Below are 22,807 nucleotides of genomic sequence, written 5' to 3'. Positions count from 1 at the left end.
GGTCTGAGAATCACGTTACATGAAGAACACCCTAAGGAAGTGGGGATGCCCAATTTGCAAAAGAGCCTAGTGTGAGCCTTTCCCAGTATCTGAAAGGCGGTCCAACTAGAAAGGAATTATGCCTTTTAATTGGAATTCAGAATTTGGACCAATGTGTGGCTGTCACAGGAAGGCAGATTTTGGTTTGATAGAATAGACGGAAGAATAAACAGACCTGTCCAAAAATAGAATGGGCTTCTGTCACTGGAAATATTTTGGCAGTTTGAATGAACACATGAAGAATGCTGTGTTCTATGGGAGGGAGGGAACCCCACACAGGGTGCGAGGTTGTACCTGTTGACCTCTGTAGGCTGTGCCGATCCAAATCCCCCTCAGAACACACTGGAAATCATGAACCTCCCTGCCAAGACTGAATTTAGAGCTGTTATTAACATGATTTCCAAACAACCAACGGGCAACCCAAGTGGATTAATGCAAACACTAACACAACAGGGTATCTATTTATATTAGCATAGAAATTATGCCCATGCTCTCTTTTGCAGAAGCTAGCAGAAATTGTAACCAATAGCACCAAACTACCCATTCTCAGAGCGTCTCAATAGCAACTGAAACATGGGAACGCCTGACAGTAAAATTTAAAATTACGTTCCCACCCCATGAGAGCAGCAGCTTGGTATATTTCTTGATTCCGGGAATATGTGAGGTGCAATTTCTGAATCAATAATTAGATGTTTTTAAGAATCGAAACACCAACATTGCTACTCTTGGTACACTAATTAAACTATGTTAGGTACTTGGTGCTTCTGTCCCTTCAAACAATAGCAATGGTATAATGCAGTGGCTCTCAAAATATGCATCAAAATAATTTGGAGGGGCTGTGAAAACACAGATTGCTAAGCCCCACTTTCAGAGTTTCTGTTTCAGGAGACCTGAGGTAGACCCTGAGAATTTGCAATTCTAGTAAGTTCAATTCCAAGTGATGCTTATGCTTTTGGTCTGGGACAACCTTTGAGAACCACTGGTGTAATGAAAGAATGAAAATGGCATAAGCAGCTGTATTATAGCCAGGAAACTGCTCAGTGTCTATACGAGTGTCTGTGAGAGCCAGCTCGTAGCTGCTTAAGAGAGCTAACAGCTTCTCTTCCCAACTCTGAATTCAGTGACATTATGTTGGAACCTTGAAATTGGCCACAGAAATTGGCAAATGCTAAACCATGGTGGTTCCCCCCCTCTGAGAGCTGGTTGTTAAACATTTATCAGTATACCACTGATACAGACTCAGAGCAGAAAGCAAATATAAATGATTTTAACGCAACATTTCTCAAATTCACTCCATTCATGGATTTTTGAGTATTTCTTGAGCCCTGGATGCATAGGCACACCACTATTTTTGCAGTTATAACATGTTGAAAAGGCCAACAAGATGGAGCTCTTCAAATAAAGTGAACTCTTGTATTAAGGTAGACAGCAAAGTATGGCTTCATCTACTAATTATTTGCTGTAAGAAATAATCAACACTTGATCCATTTCACAGATGTGTATTAAAATTATAACATGAAAATTTACATAGATCAGTGATCATTAAATAAATGCACATGCCAGTTAATCATCATCACCATCATCATTATTTAACATTTATTGAATGCTTAAAATATACCAAGCCCTATGCTGAGTGCTTTCCATGAATTATCTCATTTAATTCTTATAAAAACTCTGTGATATAGATATTGTTATCCCCAATTTACAGAAGAAAATGGAGTCACAGTAATAGGTTTATAATGCTCGAGTATCAATGTGAGATGGAATATCAGGCACCCATGTACCAGGTGATCTCACATGTAATGTCCCGGAAACCTCAAATATACCATTTCATTTCTCAAAGACAGTTTACCGATAATAATAACTACATTATTGTTAAATAATCACTATATTCTTAAATATATAATTAATACATTTTAGAAGAGACTATTGCTAGCATCAATACTTTCATAAAACAATACTAGAGGGAGAACCTAAGTTGGCAGCTAGGAGAGACAGGGCACAAAAACACCTCGGTGAAAAATACTAGATAAAAGCCAGAAAGTGACCCAGAACACCAGTTCCAGCGAGGAACCAGCTGGACAAGGTCTGCTAAATCCCCAGGGACCATACATTTCGTGAAACCAGGAGCCTGCATTCCGAAACGAGTGAGTGAGCTGGCTGAAAGTCTGGCGGCCATGCTGCAGTATGGGGAAACTGTGGGTTGGCATTTGGAGGTGGACTAGTTCTTTTTTAAAAAAACCCAAAAGTGGCTGCAGATACAGCAGCGAGAACTGCATAGTGAAGTGTGGCAGGAATGGGCTGTGTGAACACCTCAATATCTGGCATGGAAGATAGCCTTTCGCACACCCATTGCTAATTGTCTCGGAGCGAGGAAGGCAGAGGTGAGCCAAAAGGGAAAAAAACCCACGCCCCTTGCAGCCATCTTCCCAGTGGGCTGGGAACGCTCCTGCCCGGCACTGGGGCCACAGCTCAGAGCCATGCCAAGAAACCCAGTGTGATGGGGGGTGTTTCCAGCAGCACATGCACACACCACAGTGCTGGGCATGGACAATAGCCTTTAGCGCACCCACAGCTAATTGTCCCAGAGCTGGGAAGGTGGAGCTGTGTGAAAAGGGGGAGATTGGCAAGCCCCATACAGCCATCCTTACAGCAAGCTGGGAATGCACCTACACGGCCCAGCAGCCCAGAACTTCCCTTGAGGGATGGTGCACACTTGTGATGTAGCACAGCCTTCCCTCAGCAGAGGCCCTAGAAGGGCAAGGCTTGGAAGAGGGACCCACTCAGAAATCCCAGAGACCATTCGCCAATACCAAAGACTTGTGGGTCAGCAGCAGAGACAATCTGTGGTTTAGATTCTTGCAACAGCCCTAAATCTCCAGGTTTTATTGTTAAAGCTGCCCTCCCTCCCTGACCACTCAGACACATGCCCCACATTCAGGGCAGACAGCACCAACAACACACCCAAACTTGGTGCACCAATTGGACCCCACAAGAATCAGACCCCCACACACCACAAAGACAAAGTTGGAGAGAACTGACTTGAGGGGAATAGGTGACTTGTGATGCCATCTGCTGGTTAGTTAGAGAAAGTGTATGCCACCAAGCTGTAGATCTGACAAATTAGAGATTCATCTTTGAATAATCCTACATATCCTAAAAGAACCCTATCAAGTAAAGCAAATGCCAAGAGGCCAAAAACAACAGAAAATTTTAAAGCATATGATAAAACCAGATGATACAGATAAACCAAACCTGAACACCAAAATTAAAAGATCAGAGGAGACACAGTACTTGGAGCAATTAATCAAAGAACTAAAGACAAACAATGAGAGCATGGCACAGGATATAAAGGACATGAAGAAGAACCTAGAAGAGCATAAAGAAGAAATTGCAAGAGTAACTAAAAAAATAGATGATCTTATGGAAATAAACTGTTGATCAAATTAAAAAGATTCTGGATACTCATAGTACAAGACTAGTGGAAGCTGAACAATGAATCAGCGACCTTGAGGACCACAGAATGGAAAATGAAAGAACAAAAGAAAGAATGGGGAAAAAAATTGAAAAAAATCTAAATGGACCTCAGGGAAATGATAGATAAAATAAAACATCCAAATATAAGACTCATTGGTATCCCAGAAGGGGAAGAGAAGGGTAAAGGTCTAGGAAGAGTATTCAAAGAAAGTGTTGGGGGAAAACTTCCCAAACCTTCTACACAATATAAATACACAAAGTATAAATGCCCAGCGAATTCCAAATAGAATAAATCCAAATAAACCCACTCCGAGGCATATCCTGATCAGACTCTCAAATACTGAAGAGAATGAGCAAGTTCTGAAAGCAGCAAGAGAAAAGCAATTCACCACATACAAAGGAAACAGCATAAGGCTAAGTAGCGACTACTCAGAGGTCACCATGGAGGCGAGAAGGCACTGGTATGACTTATTAAAAATTCTGAGAGAAAAATTTCCAACCAAGAATACTTTATCCAGCAAAGTTCTCCTTCAAATTTGAGGGAGAGCTTAAATTTTTCACAGACAAACAAATGCTGAGAGATTTTGCTAATAAAAGTCCTGACTTATTTCAGATACTAAAGGGAGCCCTACCGACAGAGAAACAAAGAAAGGAGAGAGAGATATGGAAAAAAGTTCAGTACTAAAGAGATTCAATATTGGTTCAATAAAGGACATTAAGAGAGAGAGGGGGAAAAATATATCTGACAAACATAAACCAAAGGATAGGATGACTGATTCAGGAAATGCCTTCACAGTAATAACATTGAATGTAAATGGATTAAACTCCCCAATTAAAAGATATAGATTCGCAGAATTCATCAAAAAATATGAACCGTCAATATGTTACATACAAGAGACTCATCTTAGACACAAGGACACAATGAAATTGAAAGTGAAAGGATGGAAAAAATATTTCAGGCAAGCTACAGCCAAAAGAAAGCAGGAGTAGCAATATTAACCTCAGATAAAATAGACTTTAAATGCAAGGATGTTAAGAGAGACAAAGAAGGCCACTACATACTAATAAAAGGGGCAATTCAACAAGAAGAAATAACAATCATAAATGTTTATGCACCCAATCATGGTGCCACAAAATACATGAGACAAATACCAGCAAAACTAAAGGAAGCAATGGATGGTTCCATAATAATTGTGTGAGACTTCAACACATCACTCTCTCCTATAGATAGATCAACCAGACAGAAGACCAATAAGGAAATTGAAAACCTAAACAATCTGATAAATGAATTTGATTTAACAACATATATAGAACATAACATCCCAAATCACCAGGATACACATTCTTCTCTAGTGATCATGGAACTTTCTCCAGAATAGACCATATGCTGGGACATCAAACAAGCCTCAATAAATTTAAAAAATTGAAATTATTCAAAGCACATTCTCTGACCACAGCAGAATACAATTAGAAGTCAATAACCATCAGAGACTTAGAAAATTCACAAACACCTGGAGGTTAAAGAACATATTCCTAAAATAGATGGTTTATGGTATGGAATGTGGGGAAACTGGTGATGGAGGGCAAATTAATGAAGGGGAACGATGGCCTGATGGGAACAGATAAGCTATCGTGGGTAAATTTAACATTCTGGGAATGCCCAGGAATGACTATGGTTTGTTGATTTCTGATGGGTATGGTAGGAACCAGTTCACAGAAGTGTTGCTATATTAGGTTATTTTCTTGGAGTAGAGTAGGAATGTGTTGGAAGTAAAGTAGCTATTTTAGGTTGGTTGTCTTTTTCTTACTCCCTTGTTACACTTTGTTTGAAATGTTTTTTTATTGTATATCTTTTCAAAAAAATTTTTTGATACAGTTAATTTAAAAAAAGAGTTAATTAAGAGTTAATGACAATCAATGCAATATATGATATTGGAGTGGATCTAAGAATGGAGAAGAAAAGCTCAAAGGGGGCATAAGGAAAAATTGGAACATAGAATTTAAGCTTTATATCCATACTAATCTTCTTGAATTAACTGCAGTTATATTAATGACATAAGTGAATATCCTTGTTCATAGGAAATGTACATGGAAGTGTTATGAGTTCAAGGAGTATGATATATGCAACCTGCTCTCAAATGTTCAGAAGATGATAAATGGGTAGATAGACAATTGATAGAAAGATAATAGATATAGTTGAAAGAAAGAGAGGGGGGAGCGGGGAGGAGAGAGGAAGGAAGGAAGGAAAGAGAAAGAAAGGTACTGCAAAGTAGCAAAATGTAAAATTGGTAGATAAGGATATCTGGGGGTGGGGGGTGTTGGAGTTCTCTGTATGGGTTTTGTATTGTATTTGCAACTGTCCTATATGTTTGAAATTATTTCAAAATAAAAATTAAAAAAAAAAACAATACTAGAAGAACACAAGCATTCTAGGAAAAACAGTGCTAAACACTGGCTTAAATGGCACTAAACCATCATAGCCTGACCAGTCGTAATTCCCCTCTTTTAGGCTAAGCCTCTCAAGAGGAGAGCCCTCAGCCCTCTCTAATGGTGGATGGGCACTATCAACATTTGCCTCTCTGACTCCCCAATTCCTACATGCTCCCATAAGGTCCACCTACCTCTGCCTGACAGTTTAAATTTATACATCAAGTATACATCATTATCAGGTTACTGTCAGTCTATGATTGCTCTGACTTAAAAACCTGCTGTCTTTAAAAAGGTTCTTTATCTATTTGATCACAACTGGAATGGATCCTGGGGATTTCTATCTGTCACCACTTAGTATTGCCTACAATTCATTTTTCACGCTCAGAGTTTTGTGCAAAGCCATGATATGATCTAAAAATGAGTATTGTGTTGAGTGAAAAACTTAGAAACTCTTGAGATGTCAGCATGTGCAACATATCCTGTAGGAAGTGTAATCTCACTTTAAAAGGGATCCAACTGTGAGCAATTAGCTATAGAAGCCTAGGAGGCAGGTTTCAGGCATGAGTAACAAGTTGAACATTACATTGCAGTGGCAAGGCGTGGCACACTTATCCACAGGTTAAAGCCACTAGCTTTTCCATTGCATAGAGGGTTGCTCAAATTGGTTCCATCTACCGTCTTCTGGATGGACCCTTCTAGACTGCTTCTGTCTGACTCTTCAGCCAGTTAAAGACCTCGCCCTCTCTAACAAACCCTGCAACAAGTTTTCCTAATCTTAATGAGCCATGGGTATAATTATCCACCAGCTTTAAGTATCATGGAATTTCACAAGTTTACAAACTCTAGACTGGCACTGTCCAAAAGGAATATAATGCAAGCCACATATATAATTTAAAATTTCCTACTAGCCACATTAAATAAATTAAAACAGGTGAAACTGACTTCATAATGTAATTTATTTGACCCAATATACCCAAATTGGTTTCAACATGAAAGCAATATCAAAAGTTATTAATGAGATATTTTACATTTTCTTTTGTACTAAGCCTTTGAAATCTGGCATGTATTTTCTACTGACAGCACGTCTCAATTTGGATTAGCTTCATAACAAGTAGTCAATAGCCACATGAAGCTAATAGCTACTCTCTTGGAAGGTGCAGCTCTTGACTTGTTAATGCTTGTTAAAGCTCGTTAAAGCTCAGATTAACATTATCTTGCCACATCCAGGTATCCAGACACCTCAGTTGATGGGTTTTTACCTAAGTTTCTGTAAGGAGTTATTAAAATACACCTTCAAACTGTAGCTTCAGTACCAGGCCATCATTTATAATTAGGATCGATAATAATGACTTAATTGTGGTAAATAACAGCCATAAGCTTACTGTGTATAAATAAAAATAAAAATGAGTAAATTTATTAAAATTAAGACATAGTACAAAATAGAACAACCATGCTAAACACCAGGATTTCAATTCTTTATAATCAGGTAGGACCTATTCTGGCTAGGAAACTAGGAAATCATCAAGTGGCTTCTTGAGTATTTTCAATATTTAATGAAGAAGAAAAAAGAAATATAGAATAGGTTTAGATAGTCTCTAGTTCTTCATATTGTACTCCACTACTGACAACTCTTAAACGGACAGTAGTGCGGTCTGAATCTCTTTTCTGTGCTCAGCATCTTCTTATCTGATCTAAGTTAGAATATTCTTGCCCCCATCAGCAATCACACAGCATTCTTATGTTTGGCTTGTGGGTCCTGGGGAATGATGGTTTGAGCTACAGCTTTGACCCTCTTAGCTGAGTGGTAGCTTCTCTAGTAGCTGTGTTCTTTACAGAGCAGTATTGTTCTGTCTGCCTTGGTGATGGGAGGGAGATTTTAAGGTTTCATTTGTGGAAGAAGAATTTCTTTCTTTTTAGAGTAAAATTAGATATGATCTTCTTCATCAGCCTGGTACCATGTTCCCATGTAATATCATTAAACAGCTCTTGCTACAGTAGTTCAGGGCATTGCATTTAATCATCTCAGGCCTAATATTGCAGAGGCACACAGTAGCAATAGGAAGGCAGAAGGAATAGATATGATGTAGGTGATGGAAATAGCAGAAGTGAGTAGAGGGTACATAATATAATAATAACAGCTACCATCAGGCCTATATTATGTGCCAGGTATAGGACTAAACATGATGCATATGCTACGTACAATATATCATCTAATCAAATAACCAAATGAGGTTGTTAGATGTAGTTTCATTTTTCAGATAAAGAAACTGAGCCTCAGAGACAGTATTTTGAAAAAGGTTACAAAATTATTATGTAATAGAGTTCAGATGGAGATATGGCCCTTTCTCTTTTCTCCACATCATGATGGCTCCCAATAAAGAAAAAAAAAAGTAAAAAGAAAAATGAAATGGTTTGCTGTAAGTCAATTGTGAGCCACAGGAAATATTGAATGAAAGGGCAGAACATGAATACACAGAGAGTGATACAAACTTGGCAGGGAGAAATAAAACATTTCATCATTTCCCTGGATAGCAGAAAGAAGAGGGAAAAATTGAAGCAGCAGTGAAAACAATGTTTCCTAAGGAGATCATAAATGTGCTTTAACAGAAAATGAAGGTTTAGAGGAATAGCAGAAATTGAAGAAGTAAGAAGGACTGAATGTATAGTAGTGATAGATAGGTATGATTAAGAGACCAGAGGAGAGAAAGAAAAATGATTCAGGTGACCATTATATAAGTGGCTTTCAAACTTTTTTGACTGCAACTCACAGTCAGAAACACATTTTACACAGGGAACCAGTTAACAAAGAGATTATATATATAACTAAGACGTAAAAAGGTAATTCAGTGGAGAAAGGATAGTCTTTTTAACAAATGGTGTTAGAACAACTGGATGTACAATGCAAAAAGTTGAACTTCAATCCATAATTCTTACCATATACAAAAATTGATTTGAAATGGATCATAGACCTAAACATAAACCTAAAACTATAAAAATTCTAGAAGAAAACATGTGAGAAAATCTTTGTGACACTGGGTTAGGCAAAGGTATTTTAGATATGACACCAAGAGCATGATCCATAAAAGAATAAATTGATAAATTAGACTTTATCAAAATTAAAACTTCTGCTCTCCAAAGACACTGTAAAGAGAATGAAAAGTCAAGCACAGACTAGAAGAAAATATTTGAAAAGTATGTATCTGACAAGAACTTGTATCCAAAGCATATCAAGAACTATCAAAACTCAACAATAAGAAAGCAACTCAATTACAAAGGAGACAAAAGATTTGAATAGACTTTGTACCATTGGCAAATAACCACATGAAAAGGTGCACAAAATTATTAGTTTTTAGAGAAATGCAAATTAAAACTACAATCAGATACCACTAGACACCTATCAGAATGGTGAAAATTTTAAAAACCAGCTCTAACCAAGTGTTAACAAGGATATGGAGAAAATGAAACTCTCATACACTACTGGTGGGAATGTAAAAGGTACAATCACTTTGGAAAACAATTTGGCAGTTTCTGAAAAAATTAATGCAACTACCTACCTACCATATGATCCAGCCATTCCACACCCAGGTATTTACCCAAAAGGAAGGAAAGCATTTGTCCATACATAGATTAGTACACATATGTTTATAGCAGCTTTATTTGTAACAGCTCTGTTCTAGTTGGCTAATATTGCTGGAATGCAAAACGCCAGAAATGGATTTGCTTTTATGAAAGGGGATTTATTTGGTTACACAGTTACAGTCTTAAGGCCAATAAGTGTCCAAGGTAACATATCAACAATTGGGTACCTTCACTCGAGGATGGCCAATGGTGTCCGGAAAACCTCTGTTAGCTGGGAAAGCACGTGGCCGGCGTCTGCTCCAGAGTTCTGGTTTCAAAATGGCTTTCTCCCAGGACGTTCCTCCCTAGGCTGCAGTTCCTCAAAAATGCCATTCTTAGTTGCTCTTGGGGTGTTTGTCCTCGCTCAGCTTCTCCGGAGCAAGTATGTATTTTCAATGGCCATCTTCAAACTGTCTCTCATCTGCAGCTACTCTCTGAGCTTCTGTGCATTCTTCAAAGTGTCCCTCTTGGCTGTAGCTCCTCTCAGCTGCACTGAGTTCCTTCTGTTTGTTAGCTCATTTATATGGCTCCAGTGATTTAATTTAGACCCACCCTGAATGGGTGGGGTAACACCTCCATGGAAATTATCCAATCAGAGTCATCACCCATGGCTGGGTGGGGCGCATCACCACAAAAACACTCAAAGAATTACAATCTAATCAACACTGATATGTCTGCCCACACAAGATTACATTAAAAAAAGTGGCATTTTGGGGGACATAATATATTCAAACCAGCACAAGCTCCAAACTGAAAGCAACCCAAAAGTCCATCAACAGGTAAAAGAATAAACAACTGTGTTGTATCCATGCAACAGAACACTACTCAGCAATAAAAACAATGAACAATTGATACATGTTACAATATGGATGATCTTGAAATAATTATGTTTAGAGGAAGAAGCCAGACAACAAGTACATACCGTATGATGCCATGCATATAAAATCTTAGAACATACAAACTAATCTATGGTAACAAATCATTGGTGTCTGAGTAGGAGGGGAAGGGAAGGGGGTCAAGGGGGAAGGTTTACAAAGTTGTACAAGGAAAATTTGGGGGGTTGTGGATATGTTCTTTATCTTGATTGTGGTGATATTTCATGAATAAGATTGCTAGATTTAGGAAATAAAAAGACAGAATGTCCCATTAAATGTGGATTTCAGGTATGCAAAGAATTTTTTTTAAATATATGTACCATGCAATATATGGGATGTACACTAAAAAAACTACTCATTTATCTGATATTCAAACTTAACTGGTCATCCTGAATTTTAACTGACAACCTATTCATGTGTATACATATATCAAAACTTAACAAATTGCACACTTTAAATATGTGCTGTTTATTATATGTCAATTATACCTCAATAAAGCTATTAGGGGAAAAAAAAGACATTGAGGTTAATCAAGAAAAATAAAATGACTTTCCAAGTCCTGTTTGTGAATGGCAGTAAAGCCAAAACCAAAATCTCCACTGTCACTCGCCCTACCCAAGTGCTCTATTGTATCAAATTGGTTTGAAAAGAAAATGTTTGTTCACCTGGATGGAAAAATAGATCCCTCAATATTCAGCTATGCACTGATAAGGAAATTTAAATTAATTTGTAAATCTCTGCTTTCATGTGGCTTTATGCACCTAATAGATCTCATGTTCACAAATCCATTTTAAGAGTGCTTCAGCATCATGAAATCCATTCTTGGAATGAATAAGGGGTCACTTTATTTCAGTCTTCTTAATGAAGAAGGGCAAAGGTGTTTTAAAAAGGATAAAAATATTTTTCAATAATCCAAATAGTAGGTTTACACTTTTTTTTTATTACAGCATGCTTTAGCCATTTCCACTTGTTTATTATATAATTTACAAGGTAGGAAAATACCACTGACTGGTCTAAATTGCCCAGCTCTAAATTGAAGTCACCTACTGCCATCTATAAATACATTCCTTTTCTGATATACTGTTTATGGAAGGAATAGAGAAGGGAATCGCCATATTTCATCCAGGCTAAAAAGCATCTTTTAAATAAATTACATTTTAACTCTTCTGCAATTGGGATGTGCCTTACCATGAATGTCTATATTTAAAGAGGTAAGGTTTCTTTTCATGTCTGTTCTCTTTTTGAAGCTAAGCTGTTATAAATCAGCGGTACATGTTTAAACTCACAGGACCGAAGATTAGAGGATGTAGGGTAGCTATTTCAACCCAGTCTGGTGTTTGTTCTGCTCTTCTCTCTGGATTAGGCAGTAATTACCATCATTATTCACAGCACTATTGGAGCAAGGCATATCCTCTCAGCTCTTTCAGTATAAGTAAAACCAGAGTAATTCTTTCTTAGTGTTATCATTTCCAACCTATTTGTATAACTTAATATCCCACCCCAATTTTCTTTTTTTTTTTTAATTTACACTGGCTGGTTAACCATATTTGTATTTTCTCACTGGTCACTTGCACAACTCTAATAATAATCAGTTAGCAGAAAGTCAGAAATGGCAAAGGGCCAAATTAACACCTGGCAAAGTAGGGTAAAACATTACTCTTCATTTGGGACCTATTACTGTATAAATAAAAGGTATGCTCTTTCCTGAGTCTGGAAAACAGTGCATTTAAATGAAGCACTAATTTGTGCAGCTACGTACTCAACTATTTAACTGTAGCACAAAGAGAAGCTTCATACCTAAAATATGTGTGGAGAGAATGTAATATAAAAGGCCAATATGAGACCCACTCTACATCAGAGGGTGATAGACTATGTCTCTGGACCAAATCTGGCTTGCCACCTGTTTTGTATGGCTAAAAATGGTCTTTAAACTTGTAAATGGTTGAAAAAAAATCAAAAGAAGAAAAACATTTTGTGACATGAAAATTTATAGTTTTGGTGTCCATAAATAAAGTTTTATTGGAACACAGTCATGCTTATTAGTTTACATATTGTCTCTGGCTGTTTTTGCACTGCAATGGAAGGGTTGAGTAGTTGTGACAGATTAAGGGTTTGAAGATTTGAGGAAAACCAACTGCTCTCTCCCTTACATTTTGTCATGATGACTTCTGGCTGAGTCTTTGATTTGTCTCCATTTTTTTATACTGTTTCAGTATAAGGTTAGATTCTCATATATGATAGCATAAACACCAAAATTATAATTCACAAGTGATCAAGAAGCCAAAGGAGAGTAAAGTATGATTTTAAATAATTTCATGTAGTCTTAGATAGTAAAGTCTACTTATAAGTAGACAGTAAAGTCTGTGTTGCCTTATATCCATGAGTATGTGTGTTATTTATTTCTGTGAGAAATAGCTTCCTTTTATGAATTGTTGCAGATAATCCAGAGTCAGTATACCCTTCTTCCTTTCTAGAGAGCCCTCATTTTATTTGGGTGTTGTCCCTGGCTTCACATGACTCAGGATTAAATCCTGATTCATCCAAGCCAGTCACTGAAATCTCAACCCCCTTGCCAGTGCTTGGTTGTAGAAAGAGATGTATGACTCAATCCTGACCAATAAAATGAGAGAGGAATCTGTCTGTGATTTTGTCAATATCTTCTTTGTTGATTAAAAAAGACACACACCCTCTTTGACATTACTGTATCTGCATACGATACTTGGAACTATGACAGCTTTCTTGGAACCTCTAGGGGAGATGGGCTGAAGGCGGCTGGGTATTCTGAGGATGCAGAGCAGATGCACAGAACCTGAGCTTCTAAGGACATCACTGAACTGCTTAATTAAGCAGCCCTTGATCCCTCCTACCTTGGAAGGTCATGTTATGTAAAACAATAAATTTTTCTTACTATTTAATCCCTTTTGTAATGGATTTCCTGTTACTTGCAGTTCTCGATGGGCTTTTACTACTTCAACATACATCTTGCTAAGATCCTTTTTTTGTGAGACTATCTATAGCCTATCTTCATGAATAGTCCAAGTTTCCCATAATAAAATTGACTATAGCATGCACATATATACTAGGATTATTCCAAGTTAAAAAGAAATGGATGACTCAGATGGTTTGTATGGTGTGTGACTATATCTCAATAAAACTGCATTAAAAAAAAAAAGAAATGAATGAAAGCTATCTATTGTTCTCCATTTAGATTTCAGGGTGAGGTGAATTTATGGAGAAACACCCAGCTGCAAAATTTTGTCAAGATGAGTTTGTGAGTTTTATTTTTAAAGCAAAAGCCCAGATATATTTTCAAAACATTTGATCCTGCTTCTTTCTCGACTCACCAAGAAAACCATGGAATTTTATATTTTTGGATGACATCAGCAACTTTAGTTATAAAGCAGTCATTTTTCCAACAAATACTAGTGAGCATTTGCTTAGTGTATTGAAATGCCCAAGATGCTATGGAAGATGGTGTAAGTCCCTAAAAGGAACTGACAAGTGGGTTGCTTGACAAGCAGAGAGCAAGATACATACTCATGAAACAGCTAGGAAATTTAAGCATGCACAAGAAACATAGAACAAACTGTATTTTAAAGTTTCAAGCATAACAACATCTGTCATGAAAACCAGAAAATGTTTCCTAAAGGAGGCAAACATGATCTTCTCTAGATTGTATGGTAAACCAGAATAACAGATGCCAATGTCACGTTAATCTTTGCTTATACGGATTTGGGCCAAGTGCCAGGCACATAGTAGGGTGATATCAATATCAACTGAATCATTGGTTGAATTCTGCATAAGTGTCAAGCGGATTCCCTAATTCTTTATAACTATGAATTCCAATTTACAATTCTCTTTATAATTATATCAATTACTTTCATGACACAATAATCCCCATGAGCATATTGGAGGCAGTTTGATTAGTAACCACTGCTCCTAATGTTTTCAGATTGTCTACCAGAGGTTTATTGTTTGAGAGAGAAACTAATAGAGGTAGCAAGGATGTTTTCTGCCTGATGTTTATTTGGCTCTTTCAAAAATGTGACAAAGAGTCTTTCAGTTCTTTCAGTAGTTAGACCACTGTATACTTGCACCAAGTGGATTGAAACACAGCACTTGAAAAATTTCCAATCCATGAGTCCATTCTTTGGTAACTCCTGAAATTGGAGACTTATTCACATTAGCAGTTTTAGTAATCAAACAAACCATCAGAGTTCATTTCATAGTTTCACATACCCACTACCCCCTCTGACCCTTGCCTTCACTTGATTTTCCCAACATGTTGAGCTGTTCTGCACTGCACATCTGCAATGGCCTTACTTTGCCTGTGTGGTCAACAGAATATAAATATACATGTTATTTTCCACATTCCATTTGGTTCCTTTATATTTCCTTAGTATGTTTCATTTTGGTCAGTGAAGTGGAGGACTGGCCTCATCAGGCAATATTATAGAATGAAATAATATTACTGTGAGCTTTCATCCTTCTCTCTACCTCTATTAAAAATAAATGTTGTGAAAAGCAGTTCTTCCTCTGTCTTATCCTTACATGTCCCATCATAAAGTTCAGAGTGGGAGAGTTTAAAGCAGTTCTGGAAACTAGATTGCTCATTAGATTTTTAAAGTGCTTGCCTCTAATACAGTCACTTTATAAACCTTCAGTTTTATGATGGGGGTCTTTAATTCATTTACTTAATCAACCATTTATTTATCCATTCATCACACATTTCTCAAGGGTCTACTATGTTCAAAGCACTACCAGGAAATAAGATTTTTTACAGAGGTAAATAAAACTTAGTCCTTACCTTCTAGGACTTAAAAATAGAGATAATCCAATAAGTATAATATGAAAGGAAAGGAAAGGAAACTACTGTGAAGACATGACCAGGGGAGATTAGGGATATTTTCCAGGAAGTTCAGCACTTACATAAGCCTTGAAAGATTAGTTTTGGTAATGAGAAAAGGTGAAGGAGAGCAATGAATCAATTGGTAATAGTAATGAATAATAGGATCTAGGGTTAGATCATGAAAACACTAGTCTGCAATCCTGAGAAATCTTGATGGACACAAATTTAGAGGTGCTGGAGAAAATCATCTCATGTTTTTGTAGAAGAGGAGGTGTTTTAGTTTGCTAATGCTGCCAGAATGCAAAACACCAGAAATGGATTGGCTTTTATAAAAGTGAGGTTATTTGGTTACACAGTTACAGTCTTAAGGCCATAAAGTGTCCAAGGTACCTTCACTGGACCTTCAACAATCGGTTGAATCAGCAATCGGGTACCTTCACTGGAGGATGGCCAGTGGTGTCCAGAAAATCTGTGTTAGCTGGGAAGGCACGTGGCTAGTGACTGCTCCAGAGTTCTTGTTTCAAAATGGCTTTCTCCCAGGACGTTCCACTTTAGGCTCAGCTTCTCTCCAAAATGTCACTCTCAGTTGCTCTTGGAGTGTTTGCCCTCTCTTAGCTTCTCCGGAGCAAAAGTCTGCTTTCAAAGGCCATCTCCAAAATGTCTCTGTAAACTGCAGTTCCTCTCTCAGCTCCTGTGCCTTCTTCAAAGTGTCCCTCCTGGCTGTAGTAAGCTCGCTCCTTCTGTCTGAGCTCATATAGTGCCCCAGCAAACCAATCAAGACCCATGCTGAATGGGCGGGGCCACACCTCCATGGAAACCATCCAATGAAAGATCTTGCCCACAGTTGAGTGATCACATCTCCACGGAAATATGTAATCAAAAGTCTCCAGCCCAATGAACACCAATACATTTCCTGCCCACAGAAGACCGCATCAAAGATAATGGCATTTTGGGGGACATAATACATCCAAACCAGCATAGGAGGTATTTGATTTTATCTCTTTTAGGTCACTCTTGGCAGCTGTGTGGAGAATGGATTGGAAAGGAAAGAAACTAGAGCTGAGACTAGTTAGGAGGCCATTGTAATAATCCAGATAGAAGATAATGAAGGATTGTTGACTTTTATTGCCTGCCTCACAACTAAAATGTAAGTTCCCTGAAGGCAGGGATTTTGCCGTGTTCGTTGCTAGGTCCACAGGATTCAGAATACTGCCTGGCATACAGTAGGTGTTCAATAAATATTTGTTGACTAAATAAATCAATGAAATAATGAATCAATTAAAAAAGTAAGATAGAGATGAAAATTCAGAGAAGAGGTCAGAAAGAGACATTTGCCTCAGAGCTGGAATTTCTCCTTTTCTATTAATACATACTATAGCTGGGTCCTTTTCCAGCATTGGCTATAAATGAAGTTTGTTGTGACACTTGTCAGACTTGCCTACCTGTGTTCTTTTCTGCCACTGTGACATCCGCTTCTTCAGTGTCCACCATCTAAAGCAGGGGTTGGCAAACTATGGCCCCTAGGTCAAATTTGTCCTGCATTTGTTTTTTGTAGGACCTGTGATCTAAGAATGGTTTTACATTTTTAAATGGTTGGAGAAAAAGCAAAAGAATATTTCATAATGCATGGAAGTTATATGAAACTATAATTTAAGTGTCCATAAATAACTTGTAACACGGCCATGTTCATTTGTTTATGGCTGCTTTTGTGCTACAATGGCAGATGTGAGTTGTTGTGATAGTGATTGTATTGCCCACAAAGCCAAAAATGTTTACTCCCTGGCTCTTTGCAGAAAAAGCTTGCCGTCCCCTGCTCTAGAAGAGCTGTCAGGAAAGAACAGGAAGTTCATTCACAATAAGGAATAGGTTGATCAGTGAAAGTGTCTAAGATTTCAAAGGACTGTAAATAGGTAAGACAATGCCTCAAATAAAAACAAAAATAAAAAGACACTACTAATGATATTAGCTGTGTATTGTGTACCCGCTTCTCAGCTAAGCACTTTAGCAAATAAAATGCATCCTTTCGAATACCCGAGAACACAGCATAAAATCTGTAAGTAAAACCTGTGGATCCAAGTCGTGAGAACCCTCCCCCATAGCCCGAGCTGCAAAGCTCCCGGTGCCAGAGAGAAGCTCTCTCCTAGCAAGCGAATATAGCTCAGCTGAGCTCCAACTGGGGTTTTAAGTAGCAAGTGTGAACTGCTCACTACAGGTACGCATCCCCAAAAAACAGACAGAGGCTTTGGGTGACGACTGACCTTGGAGAGCCGGAGGGTCACCTTGGACTGGGTCTGAAGGGGACTATCTGTTTCTTTTTTGGCTCAGTGGAGAAAGCCCCAGTCATTTTCAGTTTCCAGGGCTGTGACTGGAGGAAGGGTGGAGACAGCACAAGCAGAGAGTGAGACCATTGAAATGCTAATGACCTCCACCTGGGGTGTCTGTCTTCTCTAGGAGGAAAGGGGTGGGGCCCTTTCCATTCAGAACCAGACCCCAGAGCCTGGGGGAACACGGCCACACCTCCTCACACCAGTCAAGAATTATAGGCTAACAGGCATCACCTGCTGGGCAGAAAAGCACAGTGACCCGAGGCATCAAAGGGTGGAGCAATTTTCTAAGACACACCCTCAGGGAAACCCTCTGGGACCTGAGCCTGTTCTGGTCTGGGAAAACCTGATTTGAATAACCAAGGAAACCATGCCTAGACAACAGAAAATTACAACCTACACTAAGAAAAACAAAGTTATGGCCTAGTCAAAGGAACAAATGTACACTTCAACTGAGATACAGGAATTTAAACAACTAATGCTAAATCAAATCAAAAAGTTTAGAGAAGATATTGCAAAAGAGATAGAGGCTGTAAAGGAAGCACTGGGCATATACACGGCAAAAACCAAAGTTCTAAATAACAACTAGTAAAATCTATGGAAATGAAAGGCACAACACACGAGATGAAAGACACAATGGAAACATACAACAGCAGATCTCAAGAGGCATAAGAAAACACTCAGGAACTGGAGAACAAAACACCTGAAAGCCTACATGCAAAGGAGCAGATGGAGAAAAGAATGAAAAAATATGAGCAACGTCTCCGGGAACTCAAGGATGAAACAAAGTACAATAATGTACGTATCATCGGTGTCCCAGAAGGAGAAGAGAAGGGGAAAGGGGGCAGAAGCAATAATAGAGGAAATAATTAATGAAAATTTCCCATCTCTTATGAAAGACATAAAATTACAGATCCAAGAAGCGCAGTGTACTCCAAACAGAAGAGATATGAATAGGCCTACGCCAAGACACTTAATAATCAGATTATCAAATGTCAAAGACAAAGAGAGAATCCTGAAAGCAGCAAGAGAAAAGCAATCCATCACATATGAAGGAAGCTTAATAAGACTATGTGCGGATCTCTCAGCAGAAACCATGGAGGCAAGAAGGAAGTGGTGTGATATATTTAAGATACTGAAAGAGAAAAACCGCCAACCAAGAATCCTATATCCAGCAAAGCTGTCCTTCAAATATGAGGGAGAGCTCAAAATATTTTCTGACAAACAGACAATGAGAGACTTTGTGAACAAGACACCTGCCCTACAGGAAATACTAAAGGGAGAACTGCAGGGTGATAGAAGACAGGAGTACGTGGTTTGGAACACAATTTTGGGAGATGGTAGCACAACAATTTAAGTACACTGAACAAAAGTAACTATGAATATGGTTGAGAGAGGAAGGTGGGGAGCATGTGAGACACCACAAGAAAGGAGGAAAGATAAAGACTGGGACTGTGTAACTTGGTGAAATCTAGAGCATTCAACAATTGTGATAAAATGTACAAATAGGTTCTTTTACGAGGGAGAACAAGCAAATGTCAACCTTGCAAGGTGTTAAAAATGGGGAGACATTGGGGAAGGATGCAATCAGCATAAACTAGAGACTGTAACTAATAGAATCATTGTATTATGCTTCCTTTAATGTAACAAAGGTGATGTACCAAGGTAAATGCAGATAAGACGGGGGGATAGGGGAGGCATGTTAGACACTTGACATTGGTGGTATTGTCTGATTCCTTATTCCACTTTGTTTTAAGGTTATTTTTCCTTTTGCAGCTCCCTAGCTGTCATTTTTTTTTCCCTCTTTCTTTTGCCTCTCTACCTTCTTTGACTCTCCCTCCTGCTTTGTGGAAGAAATGTAGATGCCCTTATATAGATAGTGGTGAAGGTGGTGAACACATAAATGTATGACCATGCAGAGAATCATCAATTATTTACTTGGGATGGAATGTATGGTGAGTGAACAAAACCATATTAAAAAAAAAAATGGGTTGATGACAAAACCTCGAGGGCAATATACTGACACATAAGCCAGACACATAAGGACAATTATTGCAGGGTCTCACTGATAAGAACTAATTATAATATGTAAACTCATAGACATGAAATATAAGGTACCAAGATATAGGACGAGGCTTAAGAATGGGGAGCGGTTGCTTAGTATGAGCAGAATGTTCGATTAGGATGAACTTAAATGTTTGGAAATGAACAGGGGTGTTGGTAGCAAAATGTGAGAATAACTAACAGCGCCGAATGGTGTGTGAATGAGGTGGAAAGGGGAAGCTCAGAGTCATATATGTCACCAGAAGGAAAGTTGGAGGTCAAAAGATGGGAATGTATAAAACTGAATCCTATGCTGGGCAATGTCCATGATCAACTGTACAAATACTAGAAATTGCTTCCATGAACCAGAACAAATGTATGACAATACAATTAGAAGTTAATAATAGAGGGGCATATAGGGAAGAACTATATACCTATTACAAACTATATACTACAGTTAGTAGTATTTCAACATTTTTTTCATAAACAGTAACAAATGTACTATATCAATACTACAAGTCAACAATTGAGGGGGGTTGGTTAGGGATAGGGGAGGATTAGAGTTTCCTTTTCTTTTTTTCTTCTTTCATCTTTCACTTTATTTCTTGTCTGGAGTAATGAAAAGTTTCTAAAAATTGAACAAAAATTAAGTGTGATGGATGCACAGCTGTATGAGGGTACCCAGGGGCAAGTGATTGTACACTTTGGATCTTTGGATAATTGTATGGTATCTGAACAATCTCAATTAAAATGAAAAAAAAAAAAAAAAGTGAAAAAAAAAATGCATCCTCTCAATAATCACCCTCAGCAGAGACCTGAATTAAAGCTCTTTTGGAACCTGTGTCCCTAAGGGCCTATTGGGTTTCTATATCTATGTCATGTCAAGACTTTGGCTTTCCTCCTCTTTGGAATATTAAAAGCTACATCTTTTTTTGGTAGCTACAGGATAGGCCTCTGGTATTATATTTCCCTCTTCTGTTTCCCTGTTATTTTTTAGAGAGACTCAACTGAGTTTATATCAGCTCAATCTGTTATTTAGCTAGGTCTCTCTCTTTTTTCTACCTATATAATGTTACTACTATTTGCTGGAAAACAAACGAACAAACAAACAAACAAACAAATGCATCCTCTCCCAGCTTTCCAATAAGCAGCAATACAGGCATCACCATTCTCATTTTATAGATGAGGAGCTTGAGACTCAGAGATTGGATAACTTCAACTTTGCCAACTTTTTCTTGGCAAATGAGGGCTGGAGTTTGTGAGAAGAGGCTGAAAGATCCAAGAAAGCCTGCCACAGGATGAAGAAAAACTAGAAACACCTTGAGGGATGCAGCAAGAATAGTCGAACAAATATGAAAACTGATAAAGCAAAAATAAAGACTAGGAGGCCAAAGACTGGGCACAAATTAAGTTTTATTTCCAAGCCAGGAATCTGATCCAGCACAGAGTCTAGGCTGTGGGGGATGAGGTTTGAGGTCATTTAATGACAAAGTTCCATGAACTGTCTTATCAGGGAAGCCAACTTTCTGCTTAGTGCCTGTTGGTTACTGATGTGGGCAGCCAGGACAGGCTGGAGGTGACCTGCTGTGAAGGTGGGAACCCCGCTTGGGACTATGGCATCAAGCCACCTTGCATCATGGGCAGGTGCGTGGGTCAGCGCGGTGGACAGCCCCTCCTGGCTGCCTGTGCAGGCAGGGCCGCCCCAAGAATCTACAGTTCTCCAGTTTGCCATGTACACTGCATTACATCATTTCTACAGTGTGTGGGAAGGAAACAGGGGCTTCAAGCAGTCTGGTGACTTGCCTAAATCTGCGGAGAACCCTGATAGGACCCCACACCGTGGGTTTGCAAAGCAGATGCATTTTCCACCACACTCTCTAGAAGTCAGTCCCTTCGACCCAGCTGTCCAGTAATGGTTCTTTGCAAAAATGTATTGCAGCCCACAGAATGACTTAGGAACTAACTGCAGATATGCCTGCTCTCATCTGTGGTCCTTGACAAATTGTTAAAGATAATCAAGACATTATACAGATACTTCCTGAACTTTGTGTCTGTAGGATGCATATAAGTGACCCGGGGTGGGGGCAGGTGCTGAGGGTGGAAAAATCCGTGTTTAAACAAGTTTGGGAAACACTTAACAATTATCAACAGGTTTATTAACCACAGGACTGCTCAGAACTTTTAATATGCTTACCTATATTGTGAATACCTAAAAGGCAAATATAGTGAGCAGTATTCCCAAATGTATTTGACTATAGAGCACTCTCTCCTCCCCCTACATTTCATTTACTTTCATAAGGCCTTCTCAGCATTCGAAGAGAAGTATTTGGGAAAATGCTGACCTGAACGTATACTGAAATTACAGCAAGACTGCAAAACAGTTTTCACCCTGTTTAGAGGAGATCGCAAAAATTTCCTTAAGACGAGAATTTTGTAGATGAGACCTCAGCACCTGTCATATTGAAAAAGAAAATAGTTTTTCATGCTCTGGCCATTCTATGTTTTACCAAAGTAGTTACCCCTAGGGAAAACCTGACATAAATAAAATTGAAGCCACAATGTATTCATCAGGTGAAATTAGCCACTCAGCAAATATTCAAAGCCTCCTTGGGAGTGATGGTGATTAGGAAGCTGTGAAAACACCTACCAAAATTGTGTTTTTGAAGTGCGAGTTCTCATGTTTTCCACCTCCTTGGAAAGCTTAGGTGACATTCCCAAGGCAGGGACTTTCTACCACACTGCCCGTTCCGTCGGAGGACCTGGTCTGTGTGGGCAGGGCAGCGTGTCAAAGCCTTGCCCACTTGCTCTCAGCAAACACTGAGCTCACTGGTCCTACAGCAGGGTGAAGGGTGTCTCAGGGCCAGGAGGGCCCCACGTGACATCCATCGTTGACCACCGCCTCCAAGGTCTTTGGTCAACGTTTGGTAACAGGAAATAAGTTCCTTCTTTGTGTCCCTAATCTGCCCACACCAGTCCTGCACCCATTTTGGTTATGTAACTTTTGAAATTGCTTCTGGGCCTGTAAATACATTGTCTATTTTAAATCAATACCATTCTTTTGGAAAGTCTTAGCTCCCCTTTTCACTTTCATATCATCAGCTTTACGTACTCATTTTATTTAAGTGATCTTTTCCCAGATCTTCTCCTATATT

The 22,807-nt window shown here is 38.6% G+C and overlaps 1 protein-coding gene across 2 annotated transcripts in view; it reads left to right on the top strand.

Moving 5' to 3' along the window:
- The window catches only part of C3H4orf45 (chromosome 3 C4orf45 homolog), a 101,649-nt gene that overhangs the window by 27,485 nt on the left and 51,357 nt on the right, over positions 1-22,807 (top strand). The window lies entirely within an intron of this gene.

The sequence above is a fragment of the Choloepus didactylus genome, chromosome 3 (assembly GCF_015220235.1).
Source record: "Choloepus didactylus isolate mChoDid1 chromosome 3, mChoDid1.pri, whole genome shotgun sequence".
Classification (NCBI taxonomy): domain Eukaryota; kingdom Metazoa; phylum Chordata; class Mammalia; order Pilosa; family Megalonychidae; genus Choloepus; species Choloepus didactylus.
Note: the sequence above shows the minus strand (reverse complement) of the source record. Positions and strands in the feature narration are given on the sequence as shown.